General features: G+C 34.4%; 1 non-coding gene across 1 annotated transcript; it reads left to right on the top strand.

Annotated features, from left to right (window-relative positions):
- The first annotated feature begins 10,258 nt into the window (after positions 1 to 10,258).
- LOC131744306 (U2 spliceosomal RNA) lies at positions 10,259 to 10,449 on the top strand. The gene has a single exon (XR_009332093.1). It is a non-coding gene; the product is annotated as a U2 spliceosomal RNA (small nuclear RNA).
- The last annotated feature ends 2,074 nt before the right edge of the window (positions 10,450 to 12,523 follow it).

Consider the following 12,523-nt stretch of genomic DNA (forward strand, 5'->3'; position numbering starts at 1 on the left):
TTTAGTTTGCATTTCCTTGATGGCTAAAGATGTTCAGCATCTTTTAAGGTGCTTATGTACATTATCTTTCTGGGGGAATTGTCTTTTCATCTCTTTCGCCTATTTTCTATTTTAATTGTGTGTTCTTTACTGTTGAGTTTTGGGAATAATTTTATATGCTACACATTAGTCCTGTGTTGGATATCTGATTTACAAATAATTTCTTCCAGCCTGTAGCTTATCATTTAATCTACTTAACAGGGTCTTTTGCTAAGAAGATGTTTTAAATTTAGGATAAAGTCTAATTTATCAAGTTTCCCTTTTATCGATTGTGCTATTGGTGTCAAGTCTAACACTTCTTTGTTTTGCTCTAGATCCTTAAGATTTTATCCTAAGAATTTTATAGCTTTACATTTTATATTTAAACCCACATAATTAAGCAAATTTGAGTTAATTTTTGTATCAAGTGTGAGGATTAGGTCAAAGCTTCATTTTTTTTTGCTTGTGGGTGTCCAATTGCTGCAGCACCATTTGTTAAGAAAACTGTGCTTTCTCCACTGCAGTGCTTTTGCACTTCTGTCAAAATTAAGTTATATTTGCGTGGGTTTATTTCTGGGTTCCCCTTTTTATTCCAGCGATCTATATGTCTGTTCCTCTAATACTACACTATCGTGAGTACTGTAGCTATAAAGTTTGACTTTTTGGTGAGAATAATTTTAATCATTTCATTCTTTCAAGATTATCTTAGCTCTGGTAGAGTCTATGAATTGCCATATAAATTTTAGAATAACTTGACCATATCTATAAAATATCCTGCTGAGATTTTGATAGGAATTGCATTAAATCTAGAGGCCAATCTGAGGGGAATGGCCATCTTTACTACATTTAGTCTTCTAATTCATGAGTGTAACATGAACATGGTATGTCTATTTATTTAGGTCTTGTTTTATTTATTTTATTAAGATTTTGTAATTTTCAGCATACAGATCCTGCACATGTTTTCTCAACTATATACCTAAGTATTTTTTTTCCTTTGAAATGATTATAAATAGTATTAGGCTTTTGATTTCAGTTTCTGCATGTTTACTTTTAGTATACAGAAATGTGATTAAATTTTGTATGTTGATCTTGTATTCTATGACATGACTGAATGCACTTATTAGTTATATGAGTTTATGTGTAAATTCCTTGGGATTTTCTGTGTAGCTAATCATGTTGTCTTTAAATAGAGATAACTTTATTTCTTCCTTTCCCACTGGCATGCCTTTTATTTCTTTTTCTTCCCTTACTGCACTGGGTAGAGCTTATAGCATTATGTTGAATAGCAATGGTAAGAGGAAACATCCTTGTCTTATTCCTGATCTTAGGGGGAAATCAATCATTCTTTTACCAGTAAATCTATTGGGTATATTCAACTGACATGTTCTTGAACAAATCATATCATCAAATTGTATTCTGACTCATTTTCCAATCTGTAAAACTAGGGAGAATCATAGAAAATATGTCTCTGAAATCTGTTACCAGATAAACCAGTGATGATGTGAAAAATGTAAACTAGCAAATGAGGGAGTTATTTTGGCAGACTCTCATGAGATTTTGAACCAGAGATTTCTGCAAGTTCACCAAATCAATAAATACTCAGAATATCTCACCATGTGACTTTAGGCTTTAGACATTTCAGTCTTCTCCTTGTCAATTTTCTATTCTATAATGCAACTTTTTAAAATGGATCTCCAAAGAGTCTTCCAGTTTTCTTTAACTCTGTGTTTTATAAGCTCTATTCTGGGCATTAGGTCAGATACAACGATTCAGACTGTTCTATACGTGTTTAAAATGTAGTTACAGACATAAGATCTATACATGTAAAAATATTATTTAAGATATATTATTAGAATCAAATTGTGGTCAAATATATGAATGAAAGCTTGCTAACTCCATGAGAGTAAAGACTGAGGAGTTGATTTTAATGCACTATTTATCCCCAGTGTCTAGAATAGAGGCTCAATGAACAGTTGCTGAATTAATAATGGGTAGCACAGTAGAATTATAAAAGTTACAATTGATATGGTACAATTTCCAATGAACAAAAAAGCATAGCTAACTAATCAAAATGGATGCTGGTTGGTATGCTGTACCAATGTGCACCATTGATATGATCCATGGGTGCAGATCCAGGAGAGGGAGAAATTGTTGGGTGGCTAGAAGAGGTGCCGCTGGAGCTGGGCTTCAAAGATTTGTAGATTTCAAGTGCGGGGAAAGGGGGATGGTATTTAACAAGGGGAAATTATTGAGTAAAAGCACCAAGGTTAGAGTTCTGGAGAAAGGAGAACAATCTGGTTTAACTGGAGAATAGGAAAAGGAATTTTTAAATGTAGTTTGGTATCCAGATATTGGAGGGTCTGATACTTATATTATTATTATTTTTTACTGTTATCTAAATATTCGTGTACTTTTCCTGCGTCAGAACAATAATAACAGTAAAACAAAAACTTCTGAATGTATTTTTTGATCATCTCCTTTTCATTATTATTAGGTTAATTAATTTTTAGAAGTTCAGTTTTAAAAACCAAATAAATCATTAACCTTTAATAAAAAGTGGAGGGCTTCCCTGGTGGCGCAGTGGTTGAGAATCCGCCTGCCGATGCAGGGGACACGGGTTCGTGCCCCGGTCCGGGAAGATCCCACACGCCGCAGAGCGGCTGGGCCCGTGAGCCATGGCCGCTGCGCCTGCGCGTCCGGAGCCTGCGCTCCGCAACGGGAGAGGCCGCAACAGTGAGAGGTCCGCGTACCACAAAAAAAAAAAAAAAAAAAAAAAAAAAAGTGGAATAATGGTTCAAAATGTAGAAATTATTTATTATAGCAATACTTCAATGTTCTTATAAAATCAAATGAAACCTATTACCAATATTAAAAAACGGAAGGAAAGACATTGGCATATCTTGACCATGTTATTCTTAGAGCCTGTATAACCTGTATTGGTTATCTCTTTCTATAGGAGGAAATGAAAACAGCTAGTAAAGTTTTATGTGGTATGAGTAATAAAGAGAGTGGGAGGGTCACTTTATATGCCTATCGATAAATCATATTAAGACTCCTTCATATGTTTTACAGTCCTCCTTGACCCTGTTTTGATCTAGAAGGCATTGAAGAGAAAAGCAAGTGGGAGCCATTATTTTGTTGCACAGAAGGAAGGGCTAATAAATGTTAAATCCAGGACTTGGCCTCTCTTCTCTTTTTATATTTTCCCAGCACTATCAACTGGGACACAGACTGTCTTCTATCAGAATCTGGAAAAGTGAGACTTAATCACTGATTTTTAAAAATATCTGAAGGCAAAATTATTATTATAGAAACAGACAAAAACACACATTTTACTATTTGACTAGAACCTGGAATCTTATCGTATACATTGTATATACAGGCAAAGAAAGCTTGTGATAAGCGAGGCACCAAAATGTTTTTCTCGCGTAAGCAATACACAGGAGATCTCAAAACTGTACTATTGTGTTTTCTTCCACCCAATAGCACAACTGTTTCTTTCTAGGAAAATAAAAAGATAAAGGGTTGCCTCTAAAATGCAAATATGGCATTCAGTCTTATATTATTGTAACCTAAGTTCCTTTCTTTCTCTTAAATTGGGAAGGTTTGACCCGCCAAAATAATACAAAGCATTCATCTTAAGAATTGCTTTCATGCCTTTAAAACGTTAATCGATCGTCTCCTAACTAATCCAGCTTTTCCCTCTGAAGGGCCATTGCAATTATTGGAGGGGAACACAAAAGCGTTTGGAATCCTCCTTTTCTTTAGTTTTAAAAGATGCTAATCTCAATGGTAATTCCCCATAGGCCAATTTGTTAAACGGAAAATTAGTTTAATACTTGGGGAGTAGAACTTAAATTGATTAGTTCAGCGCCAGCATCATTGTGGTGTTTGACTAATTGCAGTCATTTTCCCTTTTAAACCCTTTTCTTATCTCCTGTATCTGTCCAAAGTCCTTTAGCATTCTGTGATTTTTTTACTATTATTTCATTCTTTCTTGTATCCTTATATCTGCTATGTGATCACTTACACTGCTCTTCGTGTCATTATTTTTAAATTTAGTAACATTTTTGTTTAATCAGATAAATCCAAAATATTACCATTTCAAGATGTAATCCGCATACAAATGAATAATATATTTTATATTGATTTTTACTGAGTGTTCACAATCCAGTGTATAATTTACACTTATGGCTCGTCTTGATTTCAAAGTTAAATTTTATCAGATTATTTGATCTGTATTTAGATGTTATAAGATTTACAGTTGAAAAAGATTCACATGTCCAAGTTGTTCCAAGTATACCTTAAAAATTTTCAATAACTGAATCAAATATCAGTTTTTAAAATTAAATATACATTAATGAAAATTAAATTTTAAAATCCCTTTTTATTGTAATAGAGCTGCTGTAAGATTTGCATATAGGTTTCTGTGTGAACATAATCTTTCATTCTTCTAGGGTAAATATCCAAGAGTGGGAATTTTGATTTCTTAACTTTGAGGCATTTCAGGATTAGGTTTTGTTTTGATTACCTAGGCTACTAAGGCATTAAAGCCACCTCAATCTAATGACCTTTTTGTTTAATTAATTTAACAATTCAGTTAGATTATTTTGGCATCATCTGCATTTCATTCTAAGATCTCTTGACCTTTTAAACTGCTTTCTAAAAATGTGTACATATTAAGGTTCTTTCTTTGATCTGTAAAGTTCCAAGCATTTTGATAAATGCATAGCATCATATGCCCACAACTACAGTATCATAAGAAATAGTTTCACTGCCTTAAATAAATCTTCTGTGCTTCACCTACCCTATCCAAACCCAACCACTGATCTGTTTACTGTCTCTATAATTTTGCCATTTCCAGAATACCATATAATTGAGATCATAAAGTATGTAACCATTTCAGACTGGCTTCATTGACTTAGCCATATGTATTTAAGATTCCTTCAAGTCTTTTTGTGGCTTGCGAGCATGTTGCTTTTTACCATCAAGTGAGACTTCAGTGTATGGATGTACTATACTTTGTTTTTCCATTCATCTGTTGAAGAGCACTTGGTCACTCCTAGTTTTTGGCAATTATGAATAAAAATGCTATAAACATTTGGATGAAGGTTTTTGTGTGGACATTAGTTTTCAAGTCAGTTGGGTAAATCAGGAGTACAATTGCTGGATCATATGGTAAGACTATGTTTAGCTTTGAAAGAAATTGCCAAATGGTCTTCAAAAGTACCATTTTGCATTCCTAGCAGAAATTAACAAGAGCTCCCATTGCTCTGCACCCTCCCTGACAATTGGTATTGTCAGCTTTTTGGATTTGAGGGTAAAGTCTTAATCCAACATGACTGCTGTCCTTATAAGAAGAGGGAGAGGCACTCGGGATGCATGCACGCAGAGAAAAGACCATGTGAGGTCACAGCGAGAAGGCAGCCATTTGCTAGCCAAGGGGAGCGGCTTCAGGAGAATCCAAACCTATCAACACTTGTTCTCGGGCTTCCAGCTCCAGAACTGTGAGTGGACAACTTTCTGCATTTAAGCCATCCAGTTTGCGGTATTTCGCTTTGGCAGCCCTAGCAAACTAACATACTAGGTTTCATATGTTTTCTTCTAGAACTTTTATAGTTTTTAATTTGATATTTAGGATTATGATCCATTTTGAGTAAATTTCTGGGACAGGTGTAAGGTCCATGTCTGAGCCAAGAAGTATAGATACTGCAAGATGTCACTTTTATTCAGGAACTAGGGGAGAGTCAAGTCATATAAATTCCTACTCTAAAATCTTCACACCTAACTTTCCAGGATTCACATTTTCTTACATAGACCAGCCTCCTCTCGGTTTCTTCAGTTAAGTCAAAACTCCGTGTTCCTGTTTGCCCATATATATTTGCTTGTTAGTGTATTTCTTGAGCTTTTTTCATATTATTTCTTTCCTTTCTGTGAATTTTTTTTTTAAATTTGGAACACCAAGTTGTAAAGATGTATGTTTTTACCTGACAGTTATACCACAGGTAGACTGTCCAGTTAAGTTGAGAAGGGTGAATCAATAGCTTGTATTTGTTTTTAAAATTAAATTAATCCTGGATAAGAAAACAAACAAAAATATGGATGTAGAACTGTACCCACACCAATTATTGGAAAGACTCCTTTTCCTATTGAATTGCTCTTGCACCTTTGTCAAAGATCAGTTGACTTTTTGTGTGTGTATTATTATTTTAATATTTAAATAAGTGAATCTGAATTAAAATTTAAAACTAAATATTATCTGCAATTTTGGTAATAATCCACCTATCTCAATATTAACTATAAGGCTATAAATGGATCTGTATAACTTACTGAATTATTTATCTCCAGCTTGATTTTTTTTCATAGATGAGTTCAGACTGATCTATTCCTTGAAGAGAATACTTCAATTTAAGGAAAATACCAATTATTTAGATTGGCATTTGGGCAGGCTGGCTCCAGGCCAGAATTTTGCATGTGATCTTTCAGGTCCAACCATAGACAATTACAAAGTCCTTAGCTGAGAGACCCCACATCACACCGGGTGCACGGGCAGTGCACGCCAAAGGGGGTTGCAGTTAAAGACTCCACCCCAGTCGGACTCCACACGTCCCAGTCCTGCTTCCTGCACTTACCACACGTGCATACTTTTGCCAATGCAAAACTTTAACATGTTACAGTTGCTTTGATCACATTTTATCCTTTCTTCTTGTTTCTTTGATTCTCTACATTCCATCTGGTTATGTAAACATTCTCATGGTTTTAAATTTCCATTTTCTTCACGTTGGGGTGAGGAAACTGGTGGCATACCTATTTTCAGAGATGTATTTCATTTGAGTGTAATGAAACTAACACTAGATACATTTAAAGCATAGACTCTATAATTTCACTTTTGTTTATTTTCGGGATCTCAAGTCTAGTTCCTGTAGCTATGAAGTATTGCATCTATTTGCAATCCTCAAAAGATTCTACAGAATTTTAAGCCAAATTTACTTGGAGAATATTTTTTCCTAATGCTTCAGTAGATTCACACAACAGCTGCTGATTCTCCTTCAAACAGTTTGGTAACATGAAGATCTGGAAAAAGCACTACTCAGGGCTTCTTCTGTATACCAGGTCTGGAGTTTGCCACTTGTAATTGAAATGTAAGCCACCACAGATTATTTTATAAGTAGTAATTCCATCTCCATCACTGTGTAAAATCACCTACTTAAAAAGCTATTATATACATTTATCCAGCTGACACCTGCACACATGAGTACACAATATTTCAGAATGGAAACATATTTTCAAATTCATTACAGAAACAATCTTCTCTCTCATATTAAATTCCACAACAGAAATCATAGTGGATAAAAGGGTAACAGACTCTATCCTACCTATAATGCATGCATTCAAGTTTATCAAATGAGAATCTAAATTATCATAACTTAGAATTTTAAATACTTGAATATAAAATAGCTTCAGCTAATACTTTCTTAAAATGTTGACGACACATATATTTACACAATGCACGCACATATGTATTCATTTTTTAACTAAATGCTATTCTATATTAAAAGTATAAGGTCACTCCTGGGGCAATCTGAATCTTACTACAAAGAGAGTATAGAATGCTATTGATATGGATCTGTGTGGTCATTAATGGAGATGCTATCAGTTGATAAGTTTGGTTTCAGAAAGTAATGTGTGTCCTTGCCTTTATGGAATTCACAAACCAGTAAGAGAGACATATAAACAAAGTTATTAGAAGAGAAAAAGTAAGTATATGAATAGAGGTAAGTGCACTGTTTCAGTTAAATATAGAAAGGATGAGTCAGAATGAGTCTGTCTGGAAAAGTCAGAAGAACTCACAGAAGAGGAGATCACTGAGCTGAATAATGAAGGAAAGTAGAAGCTTTGTACCTAAATACAGGAGGAAAGGGGGTATTTTAGGAAGAAAGTATATATTGTGTAAAGTCATGAAATAATGAAAGACTAAGATCTGTTTGACAGAAGGTAGGAAGTTTGGTATGGTTGTAACATAGGATTAACATGAGAAAGAAGAGCCACGCTTACCGAGGATGAAATAAAGTTCCAACGAAAATAAAGGTAATTGGAATATCATGTCATCCAGCACTTAAAACAAAATGTTAGGATTTTGAGGAGTTTCTGCTTGTTTTTTTTTGGTTTTGCTAATTAAACTGAAATATCTAATTTAGTCATTAAACAAGTGTTCACTGAGAAAAGCCTGAGAGAGTACAAATAAAGTATACGCAACACACCTGAAAAAGGAATTTCATTAAAGATCTCTACCTATATGATTGACAACTACCTTAATTAACATATTTTCAGTGTGAAAATGATATCGGGGATATCTGACTATATAACAGACCCATCCAAAGGAAAAGGCCTGTAGGTATGCATGTTTGAGGGTACCCCATCAAAATAATGAGGAAATCTCAACAAGATTGTCCTTAAGAAAAGTCAGCCACTCAGGAAGCTACAGCCACCAGGGTGGACCTTTTACTCTGCCTTTTAGTGCCTCACTGTTAAAAATGAAAGTGCAACCAAGGATCACTAGACATTTAAGAAAGGTTTTAACATGAAAGGGACCCAAACAAATAAGTAGGAGAAAATCTTCAGAGGAAACAGAGAGGATGCAGAGAGTAGTAGAAAACTTCAAAAATGAGCTACTGGGAGCCCCACTTCCTGTGTGGTGCCCAAGTAATTTCCTACTAGACTGAACTTCCTGTAGATTAGGTCTATAAACTCTGGACAACATATGAGAAACAACGACCTCAAGACACTAATGAATGAAGAAAAGTAGGTAGATTCTGGAAGGGAGATGACATTTGGAAGAAGACACCCCTCACCCCTTTTACAATGGCTTTTAGCCTAAGAGCAGCCTGAAGTTGTCACCACATTGAGTGACTAACATTAAGCAAGAAAACATGTAGTCTTTCTGGCCAGAAGAGAGGACAGAGTTTGGAGCTATCAGAGACTCTGGAGAGGGAAGGGAAAATCCTAAGAAAGGTGAGAGCAAGGGAGAGGGATATCCAAATGCTATGTTTAAGCTTTGCAAAAGATACCTGGTTGACCCTTATGCATGCACATGTGAAACAATCCAAGCAGCACAGAGTCCAGTATGAGATCAACCAAGTTAACTACCTACAAAACAAAATTTGACACTATTTGAAGGAATAAGGCAGAACCTAGACTTTCTAAATCATCGAGTTCATGACAATGAGGATACAATACAACATTACTCAGCAAAGAAGAATAGGAAAATATGACCCATTCTCAAAAGAAAATAGAGACTCAACCCGTGACCCAGGTGTTGGAAACAGTATACAGGATTTTAAAATAGATATTTATAACTATGCTGAATGAGCAAAGTGTACTCATAATAAATGAAAAGATAGAATAAAACTAAATGAAAATTTTAGAATTTAAAATACAATATTTGAAATTAAAATTCACTGAGTAGATTTAGCCAGATGGAGATAGCAGAAGAAAAGATAAGTAACCTTGAAGATAAAGCAGTAGAATTTGTCTAATCTGAAGAAGTGGAAGGAAAAGAGAGGAGAAAAAAGGGTGAGAACCTCAGGGATCTGTGAGGCAATACTGAAATGTCTAACATACATGTATAACTGAAGGAGAACAGACTGAGAGAAAAAATATGTGAAAAATAATGGCTGTGACTTCGGCATCTGACTAATATGAATGACCCAACCATTCCACTCCTAGGTATTTACCCAAGAAAATGAAAAGATTGTACATGAATGTTTATAGCACCTTTCTTTGTAAGGGCCCTGAAGAGGAAACAATCTAGATGTTCTTCAACAGGTGAATGCATAAACATAATGTGGTATATCCATAAAATAAAATACTACTCAGCAACGAAAAGGATTGAGCTGTTGATATAGACAATAACATATGAATCTCAAAATAGTTACATTGACTGAAAGTAGCTAGACAAAAAGATGGACACATTGTATAAATTCATTTACATAAAATTCTAGGAAATGCAAAGTAATGTATAGTGTTGGAAAGGAGATCAATGAGCTTGTGAATGAGATGGAAGGTGGGAGAAATTAAAAAGAGAAGAAAACTTTCTAGGGTAATAGATATGTTCATTATTTTGATTGTGTGGTGGTTTCCTGAGTATGTACGTCAAAGTGTATCTAAATGTACACTTAAATATGTGTTGATTAGGGTATGCCAGTTATACTTCATTAGCCTGCTTTAAAATAAGCAGGGGATCGCTTCTCGGCCTTTTGGCCAAGATCAAGTGTAGTATCTGTTCTTATCAGTTTAATATCTGATACGTTCTCTACCCGAGAACAACATATTAAACGGAGTTTTGGAGTAAGGAGTTGGAGTAGGAGCTTGCTTAGTCCACTCCACGCATCGACCTGGTATTGCAGTATTTCCAGGACTGGTGCACCCCTTCTGGGCAAACTTTTGAAAATAAATAAATTAATTAATTAAAATAAAATAAAATAAAATAAGCAGGGAACTACAAATGTGAAAAATTAAAATAAAACCAAACTTTGGCCCATCACAATAAAATTACTGAATACTAAAAATGAAGAGAAAATCTTGAAAGCATCCAGAGAAAAACAACATACTCCAACAGGTGAACAAGGTCATGGAACAACATACTTAGAGTTTTGATAGACCAGAAAAAAAATCTGACAAAGGCTAAATAAAGGCAACTTCAGATAAGGAAAAGAGAATTCGTCATCAGCAGATATGCCCTTTGAGAAATGCTAACGGGAATTCTTCAGGCCAAGGGGAAATAATGCTGCGTCAAAATTCAAACTTCAGGAAGGAATTAAGAGGACTGGAAATAAAGAGAGCTTTTTCATAAGGCTAAAAGGGTCAGTTTGTCGGGAAGACATAATATTCATAAGTGTTTTCCTCTCAGAACAGCTTCAAAATTAATAAAATAATGATAGAATTGAAAGGAGCAATAAATGATTCTACAGTCATAGTTGAAGAATTTTTAACACTTTTTCAGCAGTTGATAGGACTAGATAAAGAAAATCAGTAAAGACATAGATGGATATGAATAAATTACCAACCACCTTGACCTAAATGATGTTTATAGAACACCACATTCAGCAACTACAGAATATACACTCTTTTCAAGCACACATGATATGTTCACTATGATAGACCATACTCTGGAAGATGCAACAAGTCTTAATAAATGTAAAAAGATTGAAAGCATACACGATACGTTTTCTGAGCATAACAGAATTAAATTAGAAATCAATAATGATGCAACATCAGGGAAAATCAATGACATCATTTAAAGCCCCTCTATTTTCTTTAGCAAAGAAATTAGAAAAGACTTTGAACTGAATGATCAGCATAAAACCGTAAAGCTTTTGAAGGGAAACACAGGATAATATCTTTGTGATTTGTGGGGAAGCAAAGTTCTAAAATCTGAAGCAATAACCATAATAGAAAAAACTGAAAAGTTAGACTTGTCAGAATTAAAAACCAATTAACAAAAGCCAGCATTAATAAATTGAATGGGCATGCCACATATTTGAAGAAAATATATATTGCAAAACACATATCTGACAAAGGACTGGGATGCAGGGTATATAAAAAACTCCAACTGAGTAATAAAAAGACAGCTCAATAAAAATGAGCAAAGAATTGAACATACACATCAACATGCACGTGATACAAGCACATGAAAATGTTCTCAACATCATTAGTTGTCAGATTAAGACTACATAGACATACCACAACACACATCAGAATGACTAAAATTAGAAACATTGTCAATACCAAATTTTGGTAAGGATGTGCAGCAACTGGAAAACTCACATATTGCTGGTGGGAATGTAAAATGTGACAGCTATTTTAGCAAAAGATCTAGCATTTTTTAGTAAAATACATGTATACTAATCTACGATCCAGACAAAAAAATGTATATACTATGCTGTTTTATTTTTACGAAGTTCTAAAACAGTCAAAATCAATCAATGATGGAAAAAAAAATTGAACAGTGGTTCTTCTGAAGTGGTTTTAGGATTGGTGATTAGGAAGGGATATAAAGGATCTTTCTGGGATGATAATGATGTTCTATCATGATAGGCTTTGCATTATATTTGCAAGTATTTGCACATTTTAGAACTCAGCAACATTTGTGCATTTGATTGTATGTAAATTTTACATCAAAGGAAAATAAACTTAAATATTGAACTCTATGGCAAGAATGCTTACAGTGAACACAGTTGTCTGCAATTTACTCTAAGATACGTAAAAACATACAGTATATCAAAGTAAGAATAAATACGTGAAAAGAGCAAGGGTAATAAAATATTAATCCAAGAATCTAGGTGATGGGTATATTGGCATTTACTCTAAAATTCTTTCAGTTTCGCTCTATGTTTCAAAATTTTGCTTAAAATTTTTTTCAGAATCTAAAGTGCTATAACCAACATCTTTAGAGAAAAGAGAAAGCATAGCATTTGGGTACACTGGGCCTGCAGGATGCCAGGGC

Source organism: Kogia breviceps, chromosome 17 (assembly GCF_026419965.1).
Source record: "Kogia breviceps isolate mKogBre1 chromosome 17, mKogBre1 haplotype 1, whole genome shotgun sequence".
Classification (NCBI taxonomy): Eukaryota; Metazoa; Chordata; class Mammalia; order Artiodactyla; family Physeteridae; genus Kogia; species Kogia breviceps.